Below are 27,355 nucleotides of genomic sequence, written 5' to 3'. Positions count from 1 at the left end.
GTTAAAATCTCCCATTATTACCACTGTACCTGTCCGGGCGGCCCTCTCTATTTGTTTATGAAGCCGAACTTCTATCTCTTCAGTGATATTAGGGGGTCTGTAGATTACCCCAAATATTATTTTTTCAGTATTTCCCTCCTTTTGTAATTCTACCCACAGTGATTCCACCTCCTCAAAATCATAACACACTATGGCATCGTTCACACTGACTTTCATACCACTTCTTACATACAGACAGACTCCACCACCTTTTCTGTTCATTCTATCCTTGCGAAACAATGTAAACCCCTGCAGATTGACAGTCCAGTCATGCGAGGAGTCCAGCCATGTCTCAGTGACCCCAACTATATCAATATGTTCCTCCAGTATCAAGGCCTCAAGCTCCCCCATTTTATTTGCTAGGCTTCTGGCATTTGTGAACATACACTTTACATTTCCATCCTTTATGTTATTGGGGTTAATGGGATTCAAGGGTGTAAGTTTTATTTTCCTATGAAGCCTATTCCTATTAACTATTCTAACCCCTCCCTCCGCTCCACCCCCAGGTACATTTATAATTCCCACCTCTCTATCTACACTATCTTCCCCCTCTTTGCTGTAGGTTCCCTCCCCCGAAGTCCCTAGTTTAAACACTCCTCCACCCTTCTAGCCATATATATATATATATATAAAACTCAATGTGTGTGTATGTGTGTGTGTATGTTCCAGCATCAAGTCCAAATGGCTAAAGACATTAACATGGAACTTGACACACGTTATATATATGTCAACAACAAACATAGGTAGGTGATTTAACCCTTACTCACCCCCATTTGCCAGGGTGGGGGTTTTTGTTTAAAGTCCCATACAAGTCTATGGGAAATATATGTTACTGCATAACTTCCAAACAGCTGGAGATATTTCGATAATACTTGGTCATATGTTACTTATATGTCCACTTAAAATATAGGATAGTTAATTTAACACTTAACTACCCCCATTTGTGAGGGTCTGGGTTTTTGTTTAAAGTCCCAAGCAAATCAATGGTAAATCAATGGGAAATGCATGTTGCCACATAACTTCCGTAAGGCTGGAGCTACTTCAATAATACCTGGTACACATATTGCTTATATATCAAAGATAGTTAAATTAACACTTACATGCACCCTATATAAATGATGGGTTTTTGTTTCAAGTCCCATGCAAGTATATGGGACGTCTGTTACCTTACTCCACAAGCTCCGCTCTGCATCTCCTGGTGAATGTGAAAATCCGGCTTGGAAGCCACAACCCATCTAGCAAAGACACGCACACATTTTATGCCCCACCCCTTTTATTATCTACCCTTTTTGTGCGTCGGTCTAGCTTGCAAATCATGCACAGTCCCACAAAGCCACGACACCTTCTATTTTCAGCTTACAATATCTTCATCACAAATCAGTCCCACCTGAGGACAGGATATGAGGATGGGACATAAGGATGGTATATGAGGTCGGGATATGAAGACGGGATGTGAGGACAGGATATGAAGACGGGATATGAGAATGGGATATGAGGTTGTGATATGAGGTCGAGATAGGAGGACGGGATATGAGGTTGAGATAGGAGGAGGGGATAGGAGGTCAAGATAGGCGGATGGGAAATTAGGTCGAGATAGGAGGTTGGGATATGAAGACGGGATATGAGGTTTAGATATGAGGACGAAATATGAAGACGGGATAGGAGGTCGAGATATGAGGATGGCATATGAGGTCGGGATATGAGGATGGGATGTAAGGTTGAGATAGGAGGTCGGAATAGGAGGTCGAGATATGAGGTCGGGATATGATGACAGCATATGAGGACAAGATATGAGGACAGGATTTGAGGTCAAGATAGGAGGTCGGGATATGAGGTCGAGATAGGAGGTCGGGATATGAGGACGGGTAAGAGGACGTGATATGAGGTCAAGATATGAGGACGGGATAGGAGGTCAGGATAAGAGGTCGAGATATGAGGAGGGGATATGAGGTTGGGATATGAGGACAGGATATGGGGTTGGGATATGACAACAACATATGAGAATGGGATATGAAGTCAAAAGCTTCCTTATTTGTTGATTTTCCTCCCCAACCAGGATTAGAAAGGAAAAACTGGGCAACGACGGGTACTCAGCTAGTCTATATATAAAACTCAATGACCCTCATTTACTATTGCAAACCCGACATGACAGAATTTGCGCCAGAATTGAAAAAAACCCGATTAAATCTCTATTTTGTTAAGAAAACTCGAAAAAGGGGCGTGGCTGCTCGGAAAAGGGGGTGTGTTCACTGAAAAGGGGCATGTTCCTGACATTTTCACAAAAAAGCAACATATTTACTAAGGTTTCCACATAAAATGTGGTGGATTTGAGCTGAGGAAAACCCTACAGATCAGAGCATGTGTAAAAAAAAAAGAGCAGAGTGTAGGGAAAAGTGCAAAATGTAGGGAAACCTTAGTAAATACAGTGGAAAATAAATTGTAGAGAATTAAAACCCACAAAGAAACCTACAATGTGTGTATACGTGTATGTTTCAGCATCACGTCCAAACGGCTAAAGATATTGACATGAAACTTGGTACACATGTTACTTATATTTCGACAATAAACATAGGATAGGTCATTTAACCCTTACTTACCTCCATTTGGCAGGGTCATGGTTTTTGTTTAAAGTCCCATACAAGTTTATGGGAAATATATGTTACTGCATAACTTCCAAATGGCTGGAGATATTTCGATAATACTTGGTCACATGTTACTTATATGTCCACTTAAAATATAGGATAGTTCATTTAACCCCTAACTACCCCAATTTGTGAGGGTCTGGGTTTTTGTTTAAAGTCCCATGCAAATCAATGGGAAATGTATGTTCCCACATAACTTCTGTTCAGCTGGAGATATTTTAACCCCTTAAGGACTCAGCCCATTTTGGCCTTAAGGAGTCAGACAATTTAATTTTTACGTTTTTTCCTCCTCGCCTTCTTAAAATCATAACTCTTTTATATTTTCATCGTCAGACTAGTATGAGGGCTTGTTTTTTGCATGACCAGTTGTCCTTTGTAATGACATCACTCATTATATCATAAAATGTATGGTGCAACCAAAAAACACAATTTTTCTGGGGAAATTAAAAAGAAAAACGCAATTTTGCTAATTTTGGAAGGTTTCGTTTTCACGCTGTACAAGTTACGATAAAAATGACATGTGTTCTTTATTTTGAGGGTCAATACGATTAAAATGATACCCATTATTACATACTTTTATATTATTGTTGTGCTTAAAAAAATCACAAACTTTTTAACCAAATTTGTACGTTTATAATCCCTTTGTTATGATGACCTATAACTTTTTCATTTTTCCGTATAAGCGGCGGTATGAGGGCTCATTTTTTGCACCATGATCTGTACTTTTTTTTGATACCACATTTGCATATAAAAAACTTTTAATAAATTTTTTATAATTTTTTTAAATAAAATGTATTAAAAAAATAGCAATTTTGGAAATTTTTTTTTTACGTTCAAGCCGTTCACCGTACGGGATCATTAACATTTTATTTTAATAGTTCGGACATTTACGCACGTGGTGATACCAAATATGTCTATTAAATAAATTTTTTACGCTTTTTGGGGGTGAAATAGGAAAAAATTCACGTTTTACTTTTTTATTGGGGGAGGGGATTTTTCACTTTTTTTTTTACTTTTAATTTTACATAAAAAAAAAAAAAATGTTTTACACTTGAATAGTCCCCATAGGGGACTATAGTCCCCATAGGGGACTATTCATAGCAATACCCTGATTGCTAATACTGATCTGTTCTATGTATAGGACATATGTATAGGACATAGAACAGATCAGTGTTATCGATTATCTTCTGCTCTGGTCTGTTCGATCTCAGATCAGAGCAGAAGACGCTGGGAGCCGGACAGAGGCAGGTGAGGGGACCTCCGTGCGGCGTTCTGAATGATCAGAAAGCAGCTCTTCGGGCGATCAGATCATTCATTGAAATCGCGTACTGCCGCAGATGCCGGGATCTGTATTGATCCCGGCATCTGAGGGGTTAATGGCGGACGCCCGCGAGATCGCGGGCGTCGGCCATTGCCGGTGGGTCCCTGGCTGTGACCAGCAGCCGGGATCAGCCGCGCATGACACGGGCATCGCTCCGATGCCCGCGGTTATGTACAGGACGTAAATGTACGTCCTAGTGCGTTAAGTACCACCGCACCAGGACGTACATTTACGTCCTGCGTCCTTAAGGGGTTAATAATACCTGGTACACATGTTCTTTACATGGCAAATAAAAATATATGATAGTTAAATTAATCCTTACATACACCCTTATATAAAAGATGGGAGTACCTTACTCCACAAGCTCAGCTCTGTATCTCCTGGTGAATGTGTCAGTTCAGTTTGCAAGCCATACCCCATCTCACAAAGACATGTCCACTGTTTAAGCCCCACCCTTTTTATCCTCTACCCTTTTGTGCATCAGTCTTGCTTGCAAAACCCATCCAGTCTCACAAAGCCACGTCTGCTTCTATTTTCAGCTTACAATATCTTCATCACAAATCAGTCCCACCTGAGGACAGGGTATGCGGATACCACATAAGGACGGGATATGAGGTCATTATATGAGGTCGGGATATGAGAACGGGATATGAGGATGGGATCCAGCTGGCCATTTGCCCCATAACCTCTGAAGACTTCACAACTGTGACGAAACATGTTAGGGGGCTATGTGAAAGATTTTAATAATGGCATCAGCACTGTTAACAGCACACACTTCAGGAGTGCTGTTTACAATTATAAAAACAGTCCTGTTGGACGACAATGCAATGCTTACAAATCAGTGCATGTGATGCTGGGTTTTTAAATCATGTTCACATCATAGCCCACATTTATTAATTATTATCTAATAAAAGTTAAGCATTAACATTTTGAGTGAGGGATAACAAGTGGACTTTTTACTCAGTCTTTATGGCTGAGTTGCTCCAAAAATTTACGTACGTGTAGTCCACCCCTCACTTGGTAAAACAAAAAGAAAAACAGGCGCTCCCTTGTGAAGAACCAATGGGATCACAGGTGTGTGGGAGGGGAGGGAAAAAGTGAAGGCTCACCCTGCCAGGTTGTGTGCACTCCCACACAACCAAGATGTGCGTTTGATATAATGATCCCGGTCTGCAGCCTTCCCAGAAATAGCGGAGAGATATAAAGCGAACTTCGGAAGAGATGGGAATACCGGCGCTGACCAAGGAGAAGACAATAGAGCCAGGTGTGTAGGGAACAGATTTAATCCAATGTGACGCGTTTCACCGCGCTTGCGCAGTTTCATCAGGCATCATGCCTGATGAAACCGCGCAAGCGCGGTGAAACGCGTCGCATTGGATTAAATCTGTTCGCTACACACCTGGCTCTATTGTCTTCTCCTTGGTCAGCGCCGGTATTCCCATCTCTTCCGAAGTTCGCTTTATATCTCACCCCTCACTTGGGTCATTGATCATTGGATCATTCTTTTGAACGTTAACATCGACGTCACACGCCACCGGGAGCTTGCTGAAGTAAGCAGTTGCACCTTGTGCGCTCCGACCGCCTTCAGCTAGAGCTGGAAGCCACTGATAACCAGACTAGCATGGCGGGGTGAGTGGCACGCTGTGCCTGCATCTTATGTTCGCAGGAAACTTAATGCTGACATTTCTAGCGATATACTAATATACACAGCTGGACTCTGCTGCATTACGCCGCCCAGCTGGACTCCCCTTTACTGGGCATTACACAAATTGTAGGATCTGTTTATTGCAGGACTTGGTTTCTATTTCAGGACTGACAATATGTGCTTAACTGTGGCATTTGTTGATATGTGAATATATTTTTTTTTCTGTTCCGCAGAATATGGTTATTTAGTTTTACGGTTATGATATAAGGGTACCATTTTTATTATATTCCCTCATTAGGGGTCAGTGTTACACTATATGTACAGCCGTAGGGCCCTGTGACTGTTGGTCAATTGTATATTTTAGCTTGATATACTTTAGCTTAAACTGTCAATTTTATAAGTTAATGGTCTGGAAATTCTATATTTTTTCCTGGAGTGAGCCAATAAGCCATCATACATCCAAAATTAGTGGTTAGTGTGCTGATGAGTGTGTGAACATAGCCTAATACATTAAATTCAATGTGGAAAATAGAAAGAAATGTAATATCTGCACCATATGACAATTTCCATGAAAATTCTATGAAGATTTTTTTATGTATGTTTTCCCCCAACAATTAGCAGATTTCCCAGTCAGGCTGTTTTATAATGTCTATAACTCATCACTGTGAAACTGTTATTCCCCCTATAGTATCTCATAAAGGGTTGACTGCAAGACATTATGAGGGAGCCCATAAGGGTACTACCTAAGGTCATTTCTGCTAAATCAATTTGCTCATCTCTACTCATAATAATAGCGCCACTATGAATCAAAACGCCACTGCATTAATTTTAGTACACACTGCAACCCTTAAATTAATGGCAATAGATACTGCACCCCTGAATTTATTTAACGAGAACTTGTGTCCCCTGAATTCATTTTAATATATACTTTGCCCCCTAAGGATATATACCTTGATAGCCCCCTCTTAAATTTTAATTTATACTGTGCTCTCTAAGAATAAGATTGCCCTCCCTCCAAGTAAATTGTTAACTTACCTGTCCTTGTTTATACTCTGTCAGGCAGAGATGCTGATCTGGCCTCTGCTAGACAGGTCTGGCTCCAGGTAAAGGATGCAGGTGGTATGATAATGGTATCTGTATCTCATTGGGATTGCCAAATATTGGTGCATGGAGCCAAGGGCTCCTTGTACCCACCAGTAGCTGATTTTTTAATTGTGTGTGTATCCTAAGGATGCAGTTATAATTGAGTTAAGGGCAACTAAGATGAGTTCCCGTTTCTACCCCAAAATAGCTGTTCAGCAGAGATGATGAGGACAAGATGGATCCCACCACTGGGGAAAAAGGAATAAACAGTGGGAGACATCCAATGTGCTTAAAGAACACAATAAACTCTTTGATATTACATCAGGCCTGATCTCTCAGCATGCACGGAAACATAAAATGTACTGTAAACTACTGTTCAGGGAGGGAAAGAGCCAATATATGCACATTTCAAATGACATTTTTGCATCTATTTTACATTTGTTTTAAAATGATAAAGTGTCTTTAAATGTTTTTTACATTAACATTTATTACAAGGGGCTTATAGAGCAATCTACTTATTTAAACCAACTAAATTAATAAAGGTTAATGGTCTAATTTGTGATGAAAGGTTGTCCATAGAAGTAAATGAGGGCATGATGCCACTAAATGAAATCTTAAACAACAATTTACTCTATTTTAGGTCCCACGGAGAATGAGAGAATAGTCCTTGCAGCTGAAGAAAAAGAGATTTAGTCGCAAATTTTTAAATATCCCCTACTGTTTGAGCCATAAAGATACAGTGAGGCAGGATTTTGCCAACAGTAATTGATAACAACAGAACTGTAAATACATTAATCAAGAAACTGGTTATTTGTTTAGATAGATTGAGCTTATTGTTATTAACAAAGCCATTAGAAATATTGATCCAAGTTCAATGTTTTTACTAAGTCTGTTGTTTTAAAGAAGATTAGCCAGTGTTTGACCTTACGTTCTTTGTAGACCTGCTCTTGGTGTTTATGAAAAATATTGATAAATGAAATGTCCAAAGGTAATACGATAAACAAGTGAAAAAATCCAAAATGTTTTTTTATAATTGTTACCATGATAACATATTCAGTATCCATAATGTGTAATAAATAAGCAAGTAAACAAGTAAAATGAATTAAATCTACCTAAATGGGTAGTCCCAAATTTTAATTTCTATCCCCTTCAGGATAGGGGATAAGTGTTTGATCACTGGGGGTCTCACCACTGTGATCTCCAGCACAGCCTCCTGGCTCTCCACATCAGAGTAGGGGTTGATATGTCTCCTTTATGCATCTCTATGGGATAGCTGGATATACACGAGTGCTGTACTCGTGTATTTCCTGCTCTCCTATAGATTAATGGCTCATGTATACTTTGTCAACAAAAGTGAGTACATTTTCCCTTCTCTGTGTCATGTGACTTATTATTGTTACAAAGTCTAAGGCATAAAAAAAATGCCCTTGACTAAGAAAATTGCCAAGACCCTAAAACTGAGCTGAAGCATGGTGGGCAAGACCATGCAGTAGTTTCACATGACAAGTTCCACTCAGAACAGGTCTTCCCATTATCGACCTAAGAAGTTGAGTGCTTATCCTCAATGCCATATCCAAAGATTGTCTTTGGCAAATAGACATATAAGTGCTGCTATCATTGCTGCAAGGGTTAAAGGGGTGGGGATCAGCCTGTCAATGCACAATCCATACGCCAAACACTGCATCAAATTGACCTGTCTTCCCAGAAGGAAACCTCTTCTAAAGAAGAAGAACAAGAAAGCCTACATACAGTTACAGAACATAAGCAGGCTGAGGACAGGGATTACTGGAACCATGTCCTGAGGGAGACTGAGACAAAGATAAACATATTTGGTTCACTGCCTTGCTAAAGAAGCTGGGATTAAGGTGACAGACTGATCAAGCATGTTTCCACACCGAAACCTATATTAAGCATCTGTGGGGCATCCTCAAAGGAAGGTGGGGGAGTACAAGGTTCTTTACATTCACCAACTCCAGTGGCAACTTGTGAAGCTCTAATGAACCCTATGCCCAAGAGGCAGTGACAAAAAAAATATTGACACTTTGGGCCCAATCTGGACATTTCTACTCAGGGGTATACTCACTTTTGTTGCCAAGGTCTACATATTACTGGCTGTGTGTTAAGTTATTTTGAGTGGACACAACATTAAACATTGTTACAGTCACTAATTTACATTGTAGCAGTGTGATATATATATATACTGGGAGGGCCATTTATATGGATACACCTTAATAAAATGGGAATGGTTGGTGATATTAACTTCCTGTTTGTGGCACATTAGTATATGTGAGGGGGGAAACTTTTCAAGATGGGTGGTGACCATGGCAGCCATTTTTAAGTCGGACATTTTGAATCCAACTTTTGTTTTTTCACTAGGAAGAGGGTCATGTGACACATCAAACTTATTGGGAATTTCACAAGAAAAACAATGATGTGCTTGGTTTTAAAGTAACTTTATTCTTTTATGAGTTATTTAAAAGTTTCTGACCACTTATAAAATGTGTTCAATGTGCTGCCCATTGTGTTGGATTGTCAATGCAACCCTCCTCTCCCACTCTTCACACACTGATAGCAACACTGCAGGAGAAATGCTAGCACAGGCTTCCAGTATCTGTAGTTTCAGGTGCTGCAGAATGGGCAAAAAAAATAAAATTGGAACAGGACCCTCAGTTTACGCAGAAGATTTTGTTCAGTGAGTGAGGCAAACTTTTATGTGAATGGTGAAGTTAACAAACAAAACCACCGCTATTGGTCTGACCCTAACCCACATTGGAGAGATCCCTCCAAGACTGCTGGAACACAAAAATTGATGGTATGGTGTGGTATATGGGGTACTAAGATAGTGGGGCCATTCTTCATCAATGGAAACCTCAAGGCCACTGGATATGCGAAATTGCTACATGATGATGTGTTTCCCTCTTTATGCAGCTGGCACGTTTCCTGAGTTTTTCCAGCAAGATGGTGCACCACCACATTATGGGTGTCAGGTCCGAGCATTCCTGGATGAACAGTTTCCCGGAAAGTGGATTGGTCATCGTGGGCCAGTTGAATGGTCCCCAAGGTCTCCCCATCTGACCCCCTTAGACGTTTATCTTTGGGGTCATATGAAGGCAATTGTCTATGCTGTGAAGATACGAGATATGCAGCACCTGAAACTACGGATACTGGAAGCCTGTGCTAGCATTTCTCCTGCGGTGTTGCTATCAGTGTGTAAAGAGTGGGAGAAGAGGGTTGCATTGAGAATCCAACACAATGGGCAGCACATTGAACACATTTTATAGGGGGTCAGAAACTTGAAAATAACTCATGAAAGAATAAAGTTATGTTAAAACCAAGCACATAATTGTTTTTCTTGTGAAATTCCCAATAAGTTTGATGTGTCACATGACCATCTTCCTATTGAAAAAACTAAAGTTGGATTCAAAATGGCTGACTTCAAAATGGCCGCCATGGTCACCACCCATCTTGAAAAGTTTCCCCCCTCACATATACTAATGTGCCACAAACAGGAAGTTAATATCACCAACCATTCCCATTTTATTAAGGTGTATCCATATAAATGGCCCACCCTGTAGTTATATTTATATATAAATGATTTTTTTCTAAAATAAGTAGAGATGAACAAATCGAAGCAGACGATCCCGAATTTGTTACTAATTTCAGGATTTATTCGATTCATAACGAATGCGAATATCGCTGTGATTCTATACATGGGGCAGGAGATGCTGGGAAGGCGGGAAGGCAAGGCGGGAAGGGAGGTAGACAGGATGACCCTGAATCAAATGCAGGATGCAGCCTATCAGCATTCATTGACCCATGTGATGTCACAGCCCTATATAATCAGCAGCCATTTTGCGGCTGCTCATTTCATGCCATTCACTGCAGTGTGTTACACAGACATGCTGAATTGATCATACCACAGCGTTCCACTTCCAACTGCTAGTCACATCAGCATTGTGGCCAGAGAGCAGTACAGTGCTTTTCTTGTTTTCACGGAGAAGGATTTTATGCTAGCCATAAACCTCCCAGTCACTTTATTCAGCATTTTATAAGAGAGGGACAGATAGCTTTTCATTGCCTCATACATATCAACAAGCTGCCTTAACTTCATGAACCGTATCACAGGAGGCAGGAATGATTTTTCAGCGCAATTCTGTGCATTTTTTCCACAAGAAATTATCTGCTGTTTATACTAATCTGTAGGTGGTATAATAACCAGCAGTACACACCATTCTTAACTTCACAGAGTGCATTTAATTTTTTTTGTGTTACTGCACTGTTGTGTCCTGCTGCTGTGCAAAAATAATTTATTTCAGCGGACTAGTAGTGCATTTGTCTGCCCTCATACGTGCATTCCACATACCTACATAAAAGCAGTCTACTATTTTGTATCTGTAAATCTGTAACAAGTCTAGATGCTGGGAAAGTCCAGGCAAAAGTAATCACCGGCTGGTGTTTTACGAAAATACGTTTTCCAAGTGTACTGTAGCGCATTTCTTTTGCCCTCATACGTGCATACCACATACCTACATATAAGTAGTGTACCATATTGTACCTGTTAATCTGTCAAGGGCCTACATACTGTGAAAGTCCAAGCAATAGTACTCACCGGCTGGTGTTTTACAAAAATACATAGTTTTTAATGTGTATTGGAGCGCATTTTTCTGCCTTCATCAGTACATACCGCATACGTACCATATCATCGGCTGGTGTTTTAAAAAAATAGAGTTTTTAATGCGTATTGAAGCGCAATTTTCTGCCCTAATCAGTGCATACTGCATACGTACATCTAAGGGGTGTACCATTTTGTACCTGTTAATCTGTCTAGGGCCTACATACTGTGAAAGTCCAAGCAATAGTACTCACCGGCTGGTGTTTTACAAAACTTAGAGTTTTTAGGCTCATTGTAGTGCATTTTTCTGCTCTGATCAGTGCATAACGCATACATACATCTAAGTAGTGTACCATTTTGTACCTGTTAATCTGTCAGGGGCCTACATACTGTGAAAGTCCAAGCACTAGTACTCACAGGCCGGTGTTTTACAAAAATACTGAGTTTTTAGGCGTATTGTAGCGCATTTTTCTGGCCTAATCAGTGCATACCGCATACCTACATCTAAGTAGTGTACTATTTTGTACTTTTTCATCTGTCAAAGGCCTAGAAACTGTGAACGGACAGCCAACAGTACACACCTGCTGCTGTTCTAGATAAATACTGTTGTAAGTGTAGTGAAGCGTATTGTACTCCCCTCATATACACAATAAGTATGCCAGGAAGAGTATTGCCAGGATGTGCACAGAGGAGTGGCACAGGCCTAAATTCATCAGGCGCCGGCAGAGGTCACAGCAGGGGTGTGTGCCAGCTAGAGTTCCTGTGAGAGGTCTGAGCTCCCGGTGTCAGCTAGCAGTCGTGTCGCGACCAGAAACCCAGCAGCCGTGATTGATCGGTTCACTAGGTCATCCACTTCATCTCAAGTGACATTCGACACCCCCAGTCAAAAGTCGGTGGGTTCCTCACACTCAACACTCAGTTGGCATGGCCCTCATGCTGCTGCTGCCACCTCCAGGCTCTGCCATTGTGCTTCTCTATGGTCTCCTCATGCTATTTCTACCACCTCCAGGCTCTGTCATCGTGCCACAATATGGTCTCCTCCTGCTGATGCAGCTACCTCCAGGCTCTATAATTGTGCTGTTCTATGGTCTTCTCATGCTGATACTGCGACCTCCAGGCTTTATAATTGTGTTGCTCTATGTTCTCCACATTCTGATGCTACCACCTCCAGGCTATCTCATTGTGCTGCCATAAATACTGCAAAACATAATTAAGGTGCTGGTCCCCAGTTTCAGAAATTCCTTGCATTAGGGTCACTTTCAGGACTCCTGATGCCATCTCCAGGCTGTGCCATATAGCCACTATATGGTATCCTCATGCTTCAGCCACCTCCAGGCCTTGCCATTCAGACACTTTATGGGCTCCTTATGCTTTCCCCACCTCCAGGCTGTGTCATTCAGCCAATATATTGTTTTCTGATGCTGCTGGGACTGTCTTGGATATTACCTACATTTATTTATGGTAGCACTAGCAAACATGCATGCTCAATAAAGATTTCAACATTGATCTTTTAATGTTAGGGGTTGTGGAGCCCTCTTATGTACACATCCTGCTGCCTGATACAGGCTGTGTGTTTCAGGAAGTACTTGGCTTACTGATGCTGCTGGGCCTGTGCCTAAATTTTTTGGATGTTAGCACCAGCTAACATACATGTTCTATACAGATTTCAAGATTTACCTATTAATGTTTGGGGTTATTAATCCCTCTTGTGTACTTCTGCTGCTGCTGCCTGATCCACGCTGTGTGTTTCAGCAACTATATGGTTTAGTGATGCTGCTGGGCCTGTGCCTAAAAATTTTTGATGTTAGCACTAGCTAACATACATCTTCTATACAGATTTCAACATTAACATAATGTTAGGGGTGGTGAAGCCCTTCTGTAAACTCATGCTGAAGCCTGCTCCAGGCTGTGTGTTTCAGGAACTACTTGGCTTAGTGATGCTGCTGGGCTTGGGCCTTACATTTTGGTATGTTAACACTAGGTTACATAAATGCTTAATTGAGATTTTAACATTGATCTTTCAATCTTAGGGGTTCTGAAACCCTCTTGTGCACTCCAGCTGCTGACTGCTCCTGTCTGTGTCATTCAGCAACTACATGGTTTAGTGATGCTGCTGGGCCTAGGACATTACCAATATATGTTTATGGTAGCACTAGGTACCTATACATCTCCAATGGAAATTTCAAAATTAATCTTTTATTCTGAGAGATTGTGAGGCCCAATTGTCTCCTCATCTGCCGCCAACACTAGGCTGTCTATCCCAGGTGGTAGATATTTCCATTGTGAAGTTCCTCAGTTCCAGTAGGCTTTAAGTCTTTTTTGTAGTTCTTCAGTTGCAGAATTAAGTTTTATCATGTCTTCCTGTTCCTTCGGTGAGCTAATGTCACTGGAAAACAAAATACTCATATTGTCATCTAATGAAGGATCCTTTTCTTCAGAGAACGCATCTATCATTTTATTAGTTTGCATGTCAGGTGGTATTCTAACAATTAAGCCACTTTCAGGCTGTACTATTCAGACACTACATGGGCTCCTCATGCTTCCTCACCTCCAGGCTGTGTCATTCAGCCAATATATTGTTTTCTGATGCTACTGGGACTGGAATATTAACTCCAAATATGTTCGGGTAGCACTAGCTAACATAAATGCTTAATTGAGATATCAAGATTGATCTTTCAATGTAAGGGGTTATGAAACCCTCTGGTGTACTGCTGATTAGTGTTGAGCGGCATAGGCCATATTCGAATTCGCGAATATTCGCGAATATATGGACGAATATTCGTCATATATTCGCGAATATTCGCATATTCGTTATATTCGCGTTTTATTTTCGCGTACGCGAAAATACGCGCATGCGAAAATTAGCATGTGTGGAAATTCGCATATGCGAAAATTAGCATATGCTAATTTTCGCATATGCGAATTTTCGCACGCCAGTCTCACACAGTGGTATTAGAGCCTTCTTTACACCACACAAGCTGGAAGCAGAGAGGGGTGATCACTGTGATGTGTACTGTGAAGAAAAAAAAAAAAAAAAAAACGAATATTCGTAATTACGAATATATAGCGCTATATTCGCGAAATTCGCGAATTCGCGAATATGCGATATTCGCGAATAATATTCGAATTGCGAATATTCGCGAGCAACACTACTGCTGATGCCTGCTCCTGACTGCTCCTGTGTCTTTCAGGAAATACTTGGCTTACTGATGCTTCTGGGCTTGGGCCTTACATTTTTGGATGTTTAGCACAAGCTAAATACATGCTTATTAGAAATTTCAACTTTGATCTTTCAATGTAAGGGGTTATGAAACCCACTTGGGTACTGCTGATGCCTGCTCCTGACTGTGTGTTTCAGGAACAACTTGGCTTATTGATGCTTCTGGGCTTGGGCCTTACATTTTTGGATGTTTAGCACTAGCTAAATACATGCTTCATAGAAAGTTCAACATTGATCTTTCAATGTAAGGGGTTACAAAAACCTCTTTGGTACTGCTGATGCCTGCTCCTGACTGCTCCTGTGTCTTTCAGGAATTACTTAGCTTACTGATGCTTCTGGGCTTGGGCTTTAAACTTTTGGATGTTTAGCACGAGCTAAATACATGCTTAATAGAAATTTAAACATCAATCTTTTAATGTAAGGGGTTATGAAACCCTCTTGGGTACTGCTCATGCCTGCTCCTGACTGCTCCTGTGTCTTTCAGGAACTTCTTGGCTTAATGATGCTTCAGGGCTTGGGCCTTACATTTTTGGATGTTTTGCACTAGCTTACATACATGCTTAATTGAGATTTCAATATTGATCTTTCAATCTTAGGGGTTATGAAATCCTCTTGGGTACTTCTGATGCCTTTTCCTGACTGTGTCTTTCAGGAACTACTTGGCTTACTGATGCTTCTGGGCATGCATTTTCAATAGAGATTTCAACATTCACCTTTTAATTTTAGGGGTTGTGAACCCCTCTTGTGTACTCATGCTGCTTCCTGCTCCACTCTGTCAGCCCGTTGGTCCTGTGACAGTGTGTGACTTCACCTCCTCATTCTCAACTGTGCCCTCAGCCTCCACTGTCCGGACAAGTCTCAATGGTCTTTCAGCATACCATGGCATATGCAAGGCACTGCGGTGTCATGCTGTTCTTCACATTGTTTGCCTTGGCGAAAAGTGTTGGAAACAGTGGCTGGTGAGGGCAACGGAGACGTTGCGCCTACATCTCACAGCCACATGAGCCCTGTGGGGGCTTGTTAAATTTGGCCCTTTGAACCCACACGCCGGGGTCCGGGACACTTGGGAGTTAAAAGTTTAATTTCAAAATCATTAATTTAAATTTCAAAATCTTAAATTTAAATAAAAAAATCATACATTTCAATGGTCTCCTCATGCTTCAGCCAACTCCAGGCTGTGTCAGTCAGGCAATATATGGTTTACTGATGTTACTGCTGAGCCTGGGTCTGGGAATAAAAATTGTGTTATGGTAGGTAGCACTAGCTATTCAAAATCTTCTTTTTAAATTTCAAAAATTCTTGTGTTTGAGGGGGATTGTGAAGCCCTGGTGTGTACTCACGCTTCAGCCAACTCCAGGCTGTGTAATTCAGGCAATATATGGTTTACTGATACTGCTGCTGGGCCTGGGAATTAAAGTTTTGTTATGGTAGGTAGCACTAGCTATCCAAAATCTTCATTAACATTTTTAAAAATTCTTGTGTTTTTTGGGGGGGATTGTGAAGCCCTGGTGTGTACTCATGCTTCAGCCAACTCCAGGCTGTGTCATTCAGGCAATATATGGTTTACTGATACTTCTGTTGCGCCTGGGAAGAATTTTTTTTTTTTTTTAATGGTAGGTAGCACTAGTTATCCAAAATCTTCATTTTAAATTTCAAAAATTCTTGTGTTTTTTCTTGGGGATTTTGAAGCGCTTGGTCTCCTCATGCTTCAGCAAACTCCAGGCTGTGTCATTCAGGCAATATATGGTTTACTGATGCTGCTGCTGGGCCTGAGTCTGGGAATAAAAATTGTTTTATGGTAAGTGTTGTGGTTCGTGGCTTTGGGGGTCGAATTGGACTTGGCTCCAAAGGTTATACGACCAGCTAAAATGTCTGCAGACCATGCATCTGAGACACAAAATGGCTGCCACCGTGCGGTCATGTGAATACAATATATTCACTGACCAGGTGCATAGACACTTAGCTGAGCAGTATTTCCAGAGACCAAATGCATTCATAAACACCCCACAGACCAACCTATTTTAGGAATTTTGGAAGAGTTATATCCCAATATCCAATGCACAAATTAATACTACACATCCATACACTGGCAGAAATAAAGATGTTTTAATACACAACTAACTAAAACGCACTCTAACTAAAAGAGAGAAGAGAGAAAAAAGATTTTAAACATATCTAGAAACTTAACTCTGCAGTGTAAGGAAACACATATACAACAATTATAGTAGAAACCCTATAATTGGCTATATGGTTTTATTGGGGAAACTGAGCGGTTTCTCTGGAAAGCGTTGCTTGGAGGAAGAATGTATATTTCTGGATTTACCTGGTTCCCTCTGCGTCATGTTTCCAGTAGAATAACAACTTGTGGAGATATGGCCACTATGACTACATGTAGTACATTTAGAGGAACAGTGTTTAGTTTTGTTACCATGTGCCTTACAATATCTAGCGATATGGCCTGAAACACCACATGCAAAACAAGACTTTACCCTTTTAGCCGTATTTAATATCTGGGTCTCATTTTTCATAGCTGTTCTATGCCGCTTCCCTGCTAGAGACACACTTCTAACAACTTTTAAACTGTTCCAATTTTCTTTGTACTTCCCCTTGTTGCTATTCGATTTCTGTTTCTTACGCAATTGAGGACCAACACTGGGAACTTCTACAATCTCACTCTCTAGCGCTCCCTTATTTGCACTTGAAACACAGACTTTTTCAGAGGGTAAATCTGCTGTGAAATGTGGCTGTGAATTATGGGAAGAGGCCACATCAGACACCATTTTGGGGAACTCGCTTTTAGTAATCTCATTCCTCAACACCTGGATCTCAGCATAAGACTGAGCCAGTTTGTTATTAGTATCTATACATTGGTTTTCCCATTCCAGTAATTCTGATTCCAACGTGCGAATCTGCCTATCTTTATCAAGGAAACTCTGTGTTTTAGTCTGCAACTCTTTCTCAAGTTCCTCATTTCTCTGCAACTCACTTTTTAGGGCATGTAAAAGAATCAAATCAACCTCAGCCGCAGCTCAGCTCTCATTTTTGGGAAAAACCCATAAATCAAGCTTCAGAGCCATTCCTCCTTTCTCTTCCCCTAACTCTGGTGCACCATAGCATACAAGCTCTTCTGCTGTAACATTCCATTTTCCCATAGTGGTAGCCCAATGTGGTACAGACCCATATTTGGGCCTTCTAACCCCATCAATGCACTCAACTTCTTTCTAATGAAGCTCATTCTCTCAGTCAGATATAGTTGGAATGTGATCAAGGAATTGTGTATATGCCCTCCCACACTAGATAATACAGTGGAGAGTTATAGCACACACAACTAAGGTACAATCACGATCTTGTACCACATACAACAGGAGACTTTCAATATGCTTTACAATCTGTGTCTAATAACTATCATGTCTGCAATACAACCAACCATTACCTAGCAAGCAATGCTATTAATTACCAGTGACAATCACTGAATAACTATCATGTATGCAATTCAAGTTACCCTTAAAACAAGGAACACAAAAGCAACAGTCTTATATCCTGTATGAACAGTATAGTGCAACTAGTGATACTAAAGTTTCATAAATTAATTATAATTGCTTGGAAAATTTGTTAATTTGGTCAATTGATTACTAATATTCATAACTCCTACAAAATCCCATCCTCATCGTCATTTGTTGTGGTTCGTGGCTTTGGGGTCGAATTGGACTTGGCTCCAAAGGTTATACGACCAGTTAAAATGCCTGCAGACCATGCATCTGAGACACAAAATGGCTGCCACCGTGCGGTCATGTGAATACAATATATTCACAGACCAGGTGCATAGACACTTAGCTGAGCAGTATTACCAGAGACCAAATGCATTCATAAACACCCCACAGACCAACCTATTTTAGGAATTTTGGAAGAGTTATATCCTTATATCCAATGCACAAATTAACACTACACATCCATATACTGGCAGAAATAAAGATGTTTTAATACACAACTAACTAAAACGCACTCTAACTAAAAGAGAGAAAAGAGAAAAAAGATTTTATAAATAGCTAGAAACTTAACTCTGCAGTGTAAGGAAACACATATACAACAATTATAGTAGAAACCCTATAATTGGCTATATGGGTGGATTTTCCTTAAAAGACACATATATATATATATTTGTATCTTTTAAGGAAAATCCATATATATATATATATATATATATATATATATATATATATATGAATATGCAAAGCATCTCCTGATCCAAACTGACCAGGGCGGCGCGACCACGACGGTCCTGGAGGTATTAGACCGTGTCTCTCACAAGGGCAAGGCTGTCAGCAATCCTGCGACCAGGAATGCCGCAGGTCTGGTCCGGATGGACGATCTGCCCGATGACAGATTTCAGCCTGTTGGCCAGCACCTTGGCGATGATCTTGTAGTCCACGTTCAGGAGAGAGATGGGACGCCAGTTTTTCAGGTCACATCTCTCCCCCTTCCGATTATACAAGATCGTGATCAGCCCTGCAGCCTCCTGGGTGGACTTGCTGGTTGAGGCCATGGCTTCTTCCAGCAGGCTCTTTTCCACTTTCTTGCTTGTGGAGATTCTTCGCAAAGTCTTCTTTCCCGGGTGGGAGGAGCTATGCAGATCCGGTCCCGGTGGGAGGAGCTATGCAAATCTTCTCCAGAGGCAGCAAGTTTCTTCAAAAAGATTCTGCGCCGCCTTCTTTGAAGTACCGGAATTCACCGCCGATTTCCTTCTTCCAAGTTCTTAGTGGGCTTCTTCCGGAGCTGCAGTCTTCAAGATCTTCTCCTTCTTCAGATTTTCTGTGGCAGGCAGGAGATGATCTTCAGGTGGTATGCTCTCGAGAATTGTGGTTCTAATAAGAGCGAAAAGTACTGCAATCATACTACGCAAAATCTCTACCACAATGCTGTTTCATGGTTTTTGCCACTCGTCAGTACAGAGCAGGGTGATCTGGCTTGGCTAGGGTAAGAGGCCTGAGAGCAGCTAAAGGGGATGAGTATTTATCTCAGGGAGAGATTACCACTCCTGGTATGACGGAGCTTCATAAGGCCATTTTGCACTCCGCGGGCATTCTGGGTAGGGGAATATGCAAAGCACCTCATTACACCACCTTATTCAGTCTGTCTTTGTATAAATCCCGATTAGCTTTTCATATTCCTTAACAGGAGCTAAGCTGATACCAGGGAACACTCCCTGAATAAGGTGGTGTAATGAGCTGCTTTGCATATTCCCCTACCCAGAATGCCCGTGGAGTGCAAAATGGCCTTATGAAGCTCTGTCACACCAGGAGTGGTAATCTCTCCCTGAGATAAATACTTATATATATATCATACAAAGAATATAATATTGGGAAAGGCTGCAGTCCTTTGTCTCAGGATAAGGCAAAAAAAATGGAATCTGAATGGAAAGATGTGTTGGTATGCAGCCCTGACAGAGGTAAGAGAAAGAAAGGTCCCCTTCAATGGGCTTTTATTATGTTGTCTCCGCCCCTTCTCAGCCCACAGGTGGTCCTTGTCTAATGTTACAAAAAGCCCCTGTGGACATGCCTAGGAGACCCTCTTTTAGCAGATCCTCCATTTTGCCATTGTTTAAACTCCATGCAGCTCTATGGTTTAGGAACACAAAATATAGCAAATAAAATGTATGTCATTTTCATGTCCATAACAGTAGGTAGCACTAGCTATCCAAAATCTTCTTTTTAAATTTCAAAAAATCTTGTGTTTTTTTGGGGGGGGGATTGTGAAGCCCTGGTGTGTACTCATGCTTCAGCCAACTCCAGGCTGTGTCATTCAGGTAATATATGGTTTACTGATACTGCTGCGGGACCTGAGAATAAAAATTTTGTTATGGTAGGTAGCACTAGCTATCCAAAATCTTCATTTTAAATTTCAAAAATTCTTGTGTGTTTTCTTGGGGATTGTGAAGCCCTGGGGTCTCCTCATGCTTCAGCCAACTCCAGGCTGTGTCATTCAGGCAATATATGGTTTACTAATACTGCTGCTAGGCCTGGGTCTGGGAATAAAAATGTTGTTATGCTAGGTAGCACTAGCTATCCAAACTCTTCGGTTTAAATTTCTCAATTCATCTTTCAATCTTAGGGATTGCGAAGGCCTATTGTCTACTCATGCTGTTGCCAACTCCTGGCTGTGCCATTCATCCACTATATGGTCTCCTCATGCTGCCAAAACTTCCACGCTGTGTCATTCAGCCACTATATGGTCTCCTCATACTGATGCCACCTCCAGGTTCTGTCAATGTGCCGCTCTGTGGCAGTAATTCTAAAAGTGATGCCGGTAATCTGCATGTTATTCTGAAAAACAGTATTATTTCACTACCCCCGCACACTCTATATGCCTTTTAGAACACAGCAAAGTTTTCTATACCCCTATTGAGGCTCTCTGTAGGCCAGAAATAGCCGTTTTTAAAATAAATTTGGATCAAAACAAATTTTTTGGGAAAATTAGGCGAATCAAATTTTTTTTAAAGTTTGCTCATCTCTAATAATAAGCTTCCTGAAAGTATTCTGTGTAATATGTGAATAGTTAACAGGGAATTCCAGATATTCTATAGTGTTTACCTAACCCCCTAGATGCTGTTGCAATTGACTTTATATTTCCCAAAATTAAAGTGCACCTGTCATCAACAAAAACTGTTTATATAATGTAGATAATACAATTATATGTCTATTTGTAATATACATTGGTTTAAAATTTAGTTTATTTTGCGGTTGAAAAAATTCTGTGCCTGCAGCTATTGTCTGTGTGTCTCTATGAGGAGTCCAAAAACAGGAAGTGAGGGTAGCACAAGCAGGGATCTGTGCAGACATCTGGCTTGTCAATCATCCTGATGTATGAGCCAGGAGCATGTTAGAGCCTCAGCGCACACAGTCCTGCCTGTGCACCCTCACATCCTCTATTTGGACTCCTCATAGAGACACACATGCAATAGCTGCAGGGACAAAAATATAAAACATTTTAACCAATGTATATTACAAATATACCTATAATAAATATTTTCTAAATTGTATAAAAAGTTTTTGTTGACGACAGGTACACTTTAAGTTATTCAATATAAATGTAGTAGAGGGTGTAATCAGCACCTGGGTGTGGTGTCGTGCACCTGAGTCTCCATGGTTTCTCAGCACAACATAGTCCCATACAAAAAATGCACTTCACACCATCAATTCAGTTTTCTCCAACAAATCACTTTACTTTAGCCGCATGTTTCCATACAAAAACTTATTTTATGGACACTTTAAGTTATCTCTGATCCCAGAATTTGCAGCTTGCCTGTGTAGTCTTTTATGCTTTTACAACATGTATCCCTCATATTTGCAGTAATCTGAATTGTCAAGTGTTTTAAGTGGCAAAAAAAATGAAAATATTGAACTATTTATGAAAATCCGAAAAGTTTTTAAAAGGGATGTATTGCCTGGATTTTCTTTTTTCACTGTTTAGATCCAGATATAGCAATATATATGTTTTAGTAACTTATTATTGGAGCTGCCATCTTACCTAAGCTATTTTTAACAGTATTTAGATATATTGTTGTATGGTGATACAGTTAAAAAGATACATAGGCAGAAGCTGTCCCACTCACATGAATGGGAAACATTTCTGAGCGTGCTCTGGCTAAGAAGACAGAAAGGGAAAACCCAACTATGTATTGTAGAGCCACATAAAATATTACGAATGTATATTATGAATGTAAATTATACCTCTAATGGTCACAATATGGTAAAAAAGACAGACAGGCACTAAAATAATTAAAAAAAACAAGAAACTAGCAAGCACATCCTAACGTTAACAAATTTCACAATAACATGTAATGTTCTGTTGGGGGCACATGTTTATGGGATGAGAATACCTATTCTGGTCCTTTACTCCATTCTGGTCCTTTGCCTATCCATGCCCAGAGAGGCCTTAGCCTTGTACTGCTTCACTTTATTACATTGTTTTGTCATTTGCCTTACAGGCTAGCAAACTAGGGAGATGGTCTTCTTCCTGTTGCCGAGGCTTAATATGTCAGGCTGCTTCTCAGCTTATCACTGGCTGAGGCAAGACATTGCTGCGACTGGAGATTAGCTGAATTGCAGTCTGATGAGTTGACCACAAGAAGCAGGAAGAAGACTACAATAGAGGATGGGTGCAGGAAACCGGAGGCAGCGGAGGAACGGCGGGTGGTCAGTCCATTTAATTTTTTTTAAATGCTGGCATTCTGGGCATTTTTTTTCTTCAGTTTTATCCCGCAGTACCCCTTTAAAGAATACCTGTCACCAAATAAAACTTTTAATATAGTGTTCCTTGTGTAATTAGCAGACACTTTCCCATTCACCTGCTTTTAAAATCATCAACATGAATATGTTTAAAATGCAATATAAAAAACGGCCACTAGGTGGCTTTGTTTTGTTCCCGAGCCACAATGAATACAGTGAGTTCAGTCTCCTCCTGGCCTGGCAGGAGTCCAAACTCAGGAAGTGTTTAACTGCACTGAGCTTGATTGACAGCTGCACAGAAAGTGAAAGCTCCACAGATTCTCACAGAAAGCCACACAGACTGACAGCAGAAGGAGAGCCTCGCTGATAGCAACACAGACTGAAACATGCACAGAGCCTGAGGTCTTCTATTCCTCACAATGCTGCAATAATGTGAGGGCAGAAGTTGTCCCCCAGCAGGCTTCATTGATGTCATGCCTGCTGGGAAACGCCCACTTTCTCCTGCTGGGTAATTGCACTTTGCAAGAAAGAAGAAAGGTATGATACACAGCTTTTAAAAGTTCTAAAATAGTTTTTAAGGGCAGGAGAGGATGTTAGGAGTTGTTAGGGAACATAGCCTGAGGTAGTTGAGAACAGTTTATTTGGTGACAGGTACTTTTTAAGTTGTTACTATATCACACTGAAAACCCATGTGAATGTGAAATAAAAACATGTATTTTCAACCAGGGCACGCACATTTATCATTAGAGATGAAGCTTTCATCTAGCCAAATGTTTTGTTTCCATTCAGCTATTCAGAATGGCCAATTCAACAGGTATAAAATTGCACAGTCTAGAGCAAAGTAATGATACCTGTTAGTAGATCTGTTCTTTATACTGCATGTAAAATGTTTAGTTTTTTTCCACCTAGATACACTAAGTGGTAAAGTAAACAGTAGATTGTAAGTAAAGATATACTCTATTTTGTTGTTATGCCTGAAATATTTTTTGAAAAAATATCTGTATGAAGTTTTACCACACTATAAAAATAAATAATAATAAATAAAGCATCAACAAGACCTTATGCAGACACTTTACTGTAGTTGCATATATTGTATATATCATGTTTTCCTGTGCAAAATGATTCACAAAGGAAAAATAGGAATGTCTTGTTCATAAATTTGCTTTATTGAATGTACAAAACAATTAATTGTTTCCTTATGAGGTTAAGACCAACCAAGACACCTATCTGAAGATAGACATTGCATACACTTACAGTGGGGAAGTAAGTATTGTAAGTAACATGTCACTATTTTACTCAATAAATATATTTTCAAAGGTTGGAAACAACCCAAGTAATTCATACAAACAGCTTATATTTAGTGAAGAAAATGGTGACATGTTCAATACTTATTTCGACAACGGTAAGTCCATATATCAGTACATAACTTGTAGACCCATTTAGTGATTCCAATATGTTGTGATGTGTCTGATAGAGCAAGCCATGAAGCAATATGCTAACAGTGCATCCAGTACACTGACACAGTATGGATTGATAGCACGCTCATATAAACAGTAAAATGCTGCTAAGTAGCACAGCCCAGTGTCCAGACATCATTATATCAATGCATTTTTGCCATAAGCCATTCATCAGGGGCATAGTTGAGATTTTACAGAGGCAGTTAAATAGAGGTCTACATGACTCTGATGCCTTAAGACAGGAAACACATTGGGTGGGCCTTCTAAGGTACTTGGTAATGTACAATGCAGTGTATGATCTATTTGAAACTGAGTCATTATCCAAACATCACACTATGTGGTAAAGCTATATATAATTGAGTGATGTCTGAACATTGTACAGCGTATATGAGCATGCTGTAAATCTGTGCTGTAACAGTTTACTGGATGGACTCTTGTAGAATATTGCTCTATTGCCTGCATTATAAGAGATACATAAGCTAACTATATATGTAACACTCACGGAGGTAGTAGATCCACTGCACCTGTGTGGATGATGGCTTGGGCCGTGTCAGGAAGCAGAGTCTAAGGTGCTGCTGGTTTTCACCAGAACCCGCCGCAAAGCGGGATGGACTTGCTGCTGCAGGCGGCACCCAGATCACTACCACTGACACAACTGGTCCACACAGGCTGCTGAGAAGTTACATGGCACAAGAGGGATCTGGCAACTCGTAGTCAGGATAGCAGATGGTCAGGGCAAGTGGCAAAGGTACGTGGTCAGGAACGTAGCAGGGGGTAAATAGACAGGTGACACGGGGTCAGAACACTGGTAGGCAAAACAGGGAAACACTTTCTCAATGGCACTAGAGCACACAAAGATCCGGCACAGGGAAAGGGAAGTGCTGACTCTTCTAGAGTCAGCACAGGTGACCACAATTAAGGGAGCGTACTGGCCCTTTAATTTGCATAGCACTGGTGCGCGTGCCCTAAGGGACGGGGATGCGTGCAATGGCGATGCACAGACAGAGAGAAGCTGGAGACAGCGTTGGGTGAGGAGATGCCCGGGACTCACATGCGGGCACGTCCCGCACAGCGAGTCCCGGAGATGTCAGTAACAGGAGGAGGGAAGCGCTCATGGTCAGAATGAATGACCGTAGCACTGCTCATAACAATATAAAGTGGAATTTGCAAGTTATATACTTATATATTCACAAAGGTGTATGAATTGTCTATATAACCTCATGCAGATACAGATACAAGTTCAGGGTCTATCCTATCTGCATTGTCACATATACCACTAATCAGTTTTACTGAATCCAATACATTTAAGTTAGAGATGAAATGTTACTTCTCTTATTCAACCGTAATTGTAACTTTAATATGATCTAGACTGGAATTAACAGATCTTAAGAAAAATTACAATACTTTATATTGGTAGGTTGCTAAGGCAACTAAGAGAAAAACAGATTAATGGCTTTACAAAAAAACACAAAAGCTAGTAGATATTAAGAGAATAGTTGTCGCTTATTTAAAAAATAAATGCTAGTCCTGCCATTTATATTACCAGTCCATTATTATGAATGTTACACATCATTTTGTAATAACTGGATGACAAGAAAGTATATACAATGTATTGATTTGTCATTGATATTAAATGGTTATTCCTGTTTTAGAATATGATGACATATTGCCAAGAGAAGGAACAATTGTCTAATCGAAGGGGGTGCAACCTCTGGGACCACAGCTGACCTGGGAGAGAAATAGACTGACGTTACATTGGTATTTTTTCATCACAACAATGTTACTTGTCCTTCACTTCGCAGTAGACTGAAATACAGATCACTAAAGTGAACTGGACTTGCACAGTAGCCTCAACCATCATTATGGAGGTAAAATTATTCTAAGGCTCAATTGTGTCCAGACAGTCAGAATCCCATCAATCAGTAAGTGATGGCATATCTTAAAGATGCCATCTTTTGACACCTTAGGCCCTGTACACAATGTTTATTTTTATTTACACTGTTTTATTTTTTTAATGAGAAAAGGGGGGTGATTCAAACTTTTATTAGGGAAGGGGTTAAATTATCTTTATTAACACTTTTTTTTTAAACTTTTTTTTTGCAATGTTATAGCTCCCATAGGGGCCTATAACATTACATACACTGATCTGTTACACAGTTCACTGGAATGTATTAACACACCTGTGATCAGTGTTATCGGCGCTTGACACCTCCTGTCTGGATCTCAGGCACGGAGCAGTCATTTGCAGATCGGACATCGAGGAGGCAGGTAGGGTCCCTCCCGGTGTCCTGCAAGCTGTTTGGGATGCCGGAATTTCACCGCCGTGGTCCCAAACAGCCCGACTGAGCAGCCGGGATAGTTTCAATTTCGCTTCAGAAGCGGCGGTCAGCTTTGATTGCCGCGTCTGAAGGGTTAATACAGGGCACCACATCGATCGGTGATGTCCTGTATTAGCCGCGGGTTCAGGCCGTTGATGGCCGCCGGGACCGCCGCGATATGACGCGGGTCACCACGTAAATATACGTCCTTTGTCATTAAGGGGTTAAAGGGGTACTCCTGTGTAAAACTTTTTTTATCAACTGGTGCCAGAAAGTTAAACAGATTTGTAAATTACTTCTATAAAAAAATCTTCCAGTACTTATTAGCTGCTGAATACTACAGAGGAAATTATTTTCTTTTTGGAACACAGAGCTCTCTGCTGACATCATAACCACAGTGCTCTCTGCAGGACATCTCTGTCCATTTTAAGAACTGTCCAGAGTAGGAGAAAACCCACATAGCAAACATGTGCTTCTCTGGACAGTTCCTAAAATTTACAGAGATGTCAGCAGAGAGCACTGTGGTCATGATGTCAGCAGAGAGCTCTGTGTTCCAAAAAGAAAATCATTTCCTCTGTAGTATACAGACCATAAAAAGTACTGGAAATATTAAGATTTTTTAATAGAAGTAATTTACAAATCTGTTTAACTTTCTGGCACCAGTTGATTTAAAAAAAAAAAGTTTACCAAAGTTTACTAAAGTGAACTAATACATGCATCAAATAGTATTCTGGCTAGTCAGCAAATCCCCCACCTGCTACTTTAACCCCTTAAGGACTCAGCCCATTTGGAC

Source organism: Hyla sarda, chromosome 4 (genome assembly GCF_029499605.1).
Source record: "Hyla sarda isolate aHylSar1 chromosome 4, aHylSar1.hap1, whole genome shotgun sequence".
NCBI lineage: Eukaryota > Metazoa > Chordata > Amphibia > Anura > Hylidae > Hyla > Hyla sarda.
Note: the sequence above shows the minus strand (reverse complement) of the source record.